We start from the raw sequence: 4,188 nt of genomic DNA on the forward strand, positions 1-4,188 counted from the left end.
CTAATGTTTCAGTTAGCAGCTGAGCATACTAACCATTCGCACCACCCGGGGACTCCAAGACACATTTAGCAAAATTAATTACATCCTACCAACCATACTTCCCACTTCTAGGTTGGTGCCCTACAGAAACTCCCACGAGTGCACTAAAAAAAATACATACAAAGATGTTCACTGCAGTAGAGTTTGTAACAGAAAGAACTGAAAACAACTTCAGTATCTATCAATAGTGGAAGAGGTAGATAAATTATGATATTCTGAGTAAAATGGTATCATACATAGCAATCCAAACAAACAGCATATGGATCAACAAAAATGAATTACTGTATCAGGATGGATACATCTAAAGAAACTAATTTCGGGTAAAGAAAAATAAAAAGTTGTGAAAGAGTATATACAGTATGATTCCATCTATGTAAATTATTAAAACATATTGCCTATAGATACACAATATGATGACAAAGTATATAGACTACCTCTAAGACAATGCTTGTCACTGAGATTAGAGTGTCAAAGGGCTTTCTAATGTATCTGTAATGTTTTCTTTTGCTAAAAGCATCTGAAGACGTTATGGCAAACTGTTAATGTGCATTAAATCTGGATGATGGGTAATGTGCATGGGTATCTTTCCTTTCTCTTGTTCTTATTTGTATGCTTGAAACATTTTTTAAATTAAAAAGAAAAAAAACTTACTGTAGTTTGAATCTTATTGTCAGCAGAGAGATGTATGGTGATATTAAATGACACAAAAGAGCAGCCTGGGCAAAGAGCAAGACAATGAGTTGCCTTTACAAGCAGACCAGCTACATAAAATGAGCCATGAAAGAAAACAAACCCAAATCACTAGCTGAGCAGTCTGAAAGCAAAACTGTCAAGAGATCCAACTCTGGGAACTAGGAGAATAATGAATAAAAGTCTCAAAACATCAAGTCTATCTTTTCAGGCCTTTGTAATAATACAATGCAGTCATTTAAGAAATGATTGTTAGGACTTTTATGGTATAAAAATTAGTCTTCTATATTGTGAAAATGTTTCTGTATAACAGAAACAACATGAAAGGAAAAAGGGAGGGAAGGAGGAATAGAATGCAAGAACGGGGAGGGAGGTGGGATGAAGAGGGTCCATACTAGAGGTGAGGGACTTGAGCTCTATCACTAACTGCCTTGAGCAAGTTACTTTAGCCCTGTGGGTCTCAGGTCCTTCCCTCTTAAAGGACAACAGCCTAGACTCTAGCCCAATATCCTATGATCCTTGAAATAGCCACAGAGGCTCGTATTTGGGGAAGTGGTATTAACCTGGAATAAAAACTCTCAACTTCCGTCTGATTCAGTAAGCAAAGTAGTAGAAGAAAAAGTCAGGGTCACCATTCTGTGTGACAGTCAAAACCACACACCATTCATCAGGGCAGTCACTAAGCTAAAGGAAAACTCACTGCCGTGGAGTCGAATCTGACTCATAGCAACCCTTCCTTGGGTTTCTGAGGCAGTATCTCTACAGAAGTAGATTGTCCAGTCTTCCTTCTGAGGAGTCACTGGTGGGTTTGAACCACCAGCCTTCTGGTTAGCAGTCAAATGCCTTAGGCACTATGCCACCAGAGTTCCTAAACTGGGTAGGAAATGACTGATAATAATCTAGAGAGACTGCTAGGTTTCAGGCTTCTGCTTGCATTTATGCCAAGCAAGATCCAATGGTCATGGGGGACCAGAAAGAGAACTGTGAGGAGAATAAAGGTCTATGTCTAATTCTAATTTTTCAGTATCTCAAAGCTACAGAAGAAAAATCAGAAGGCCCAGGTAAACCTTTAACTTGCCCCAAACTGGTGTGGGAGATTGAAATTACAGGATGTGGGACAAAGTCTCACCAGAATGGTGTCTAGAAGATTTGTTGTTGCTTTTAGGTACCATGGAGTGAGCAAGCAACTCATAGCGGGCCCCAATGACGGAGCAGAACTGCCCCATGAGGCCTTCTAGGCTCCAATCTTCATGGAAGCAGATCACCAGCTCTTTTGTCCATGGAGCCACTAGGTGGGTTCCAACGGCCAACCTATCAGCTAGCAGACAAGAGCTTAACTGTTGTACCACCCGGTTATCTAGAACATCTACTATGTACCAGATACTGCATTGACAAAAAAAAATAATAATAAAGGAATGAGCCACAGCTGTTTCCTTCTCCTGGCTGGTTCTTCCTCATACCCATTCCTGTAGCAACTAAGCCCCTTCCTGCAGAAGCCATAATGACCACTAGCATTTCTCTCTGGCCTGGATGCCTTGCCTTGTAAGTGAGATTGAGCCACATCAAGCCATTTTCTCTACAATCATCCATAAGAAATCATCCAGGAAATATAATTTGGAAAGGTAAAGGACCTGTGGACCTGAGATTTTCCCTGGAGGAGCAGATCATCACTGGTTTAAAATCATTTCTTGTCAGGATTACAGATAGTCTCTGTAGATAAAAGTTTTCCTAACAACCCAACCATTGCTACTCTACATTTGATATGATGTCATCACAAACCAGTGTCTTTCCATTAAGGTGTCAAGTCTCAGATTTATTCAACAGACATAAAAATAAAAGCTAAACATTGAGGCAAAGATTGTGTAATGGAAGTTATGTATATGCATTAAGGGGAAAATGCACCTCTGAGTGTTGTTTATGTAAAAGGCTATTTGTAAGTTGGAGTTTGCATTTCCTCAAACGTTATCTGAAAGTGCCTACATTACTGATGTGCTAGAAACATTTCTCACATTTTAATTATGCTGTGGAACATGTTGATCCAATCAACACATTGAGGACAGTTTTAAAGTCTATGAGCAAACAAAACAAGAACTCCCATTTATATAAAGTGCAGGTCTTTATTACTATAACCAAACCCAATACCATCAAGCTGATTCCAATTCTTAGTGACCTCCATAGGGTTTCCAAGGCTATAAATCTTTACAGAAGTACACTGTCCCATCTTCCTCCCTCAAAGAACCTGGTAGGTTTGAATCACTCACCTTCTGGATAGCAGCCAAATACCTTACCCACTGTACCATCAGAGCTCCTTTTTTATTACCATAGATAGTGCAAATTGTTAATATATATTTAGTGACTACTATGTGTTAGGAGTTGTATTAAATGCAAGGGATTTAGATATTTATCTCTCTCTGCTTCATGGACAACTCAGTTTCCCCTTTGTGCATCCAGGTTGATAAAAGAGGCAGAGAGAAGTAAAAGACAAGCATAGTGAGGCAAGCTGGGACCAGATGGTGAAGGATCTTGTGTCAGACCATATGTACCCTTGAAAGTTATGAGAAAGTATGAAAGATTTTATATCAGATTTGCATCTCTAAAAGATCATTCTAGCCATAGTGAAAAGAGTGAGGTACAAGTAGGACAAGGAGATTGGTTCCTGGTGCCTGTAGTAATAAAGGGTTGGAACCAGTGTGGATGAAGCCCTTATTTCATTTTCAAAGCAAAATCTCACATATTTATTAGTCAATCTCTTAATGAAGAAGCATAAAAACAAAGGAAGAAACAAGATGTTTCTCAATTCGTGTTCAGCTCATTAGGTAAATATGTGTGTATCACATGTGCAACTCACTATAGACCCAGCTTTGTTCTTCTCCAATGTGTCTTCTTCATTGTACCTCACTTTATTATCAGTTTTCCTTTAAGTCCACTGGGAACTGGGGCAATTCTGCTCTTGCTTCTTTGCCCAGAATCCCTTGATCCTAGAAGTCTTTTAAGAAGACATAGCGAGGAGGGAAGGTGGCTGCACTTCCTGTGATGGTGGAGAAAGAGAAAAAGAGTAGATGAAGTGTTAATAGATGCACTAACATAATCTGCTAGCCAAATAATTTGGAAGTGAAGGATTAAAGGCAAAGATAACTCAGTGTTTCCTGGCTTCAGATACTAGACAAAAAATGGCATCATGAACAGGTATATTTGGCTGACAGAGGAAAGAGGGGGGAAAAAAATAGGTTTGCAAAGAAAAGAAAAGGAAATTTTGAACATGTTGAATCTGGGTTACCTGTGGGGAGGCCATGTGGATATGTCTAGAACACCCAATGAAATGCGTCTAGAGCTTGGAGAAGATATACAAGGAATGGAAGAAACTGTGGGTGTAGATAAGATCCTGAGAAGTGTCTATGGTGAATGACATTAGTGGAGTTCCGGCAAGATGGCGGACTAGGCAGAAAGACTACAGAGACC

Source organism: Orycteropus afer, unplaced genomic scaffold, assembly GCF_000298275.1.
Source record: "Orycteropus afer afer isolate SDZICR_OR568_19922 unplaced genomic scaffold, OryAfe1.0 scaffold00007, whole genome shotgun sequence".
Taxonomy (NCBI): Eukaryota; Metazoa; Chordata; class Mammalia; order Tubulidentata; family Orycteropodidae; genus Orycteropus; species Orycteropus afer.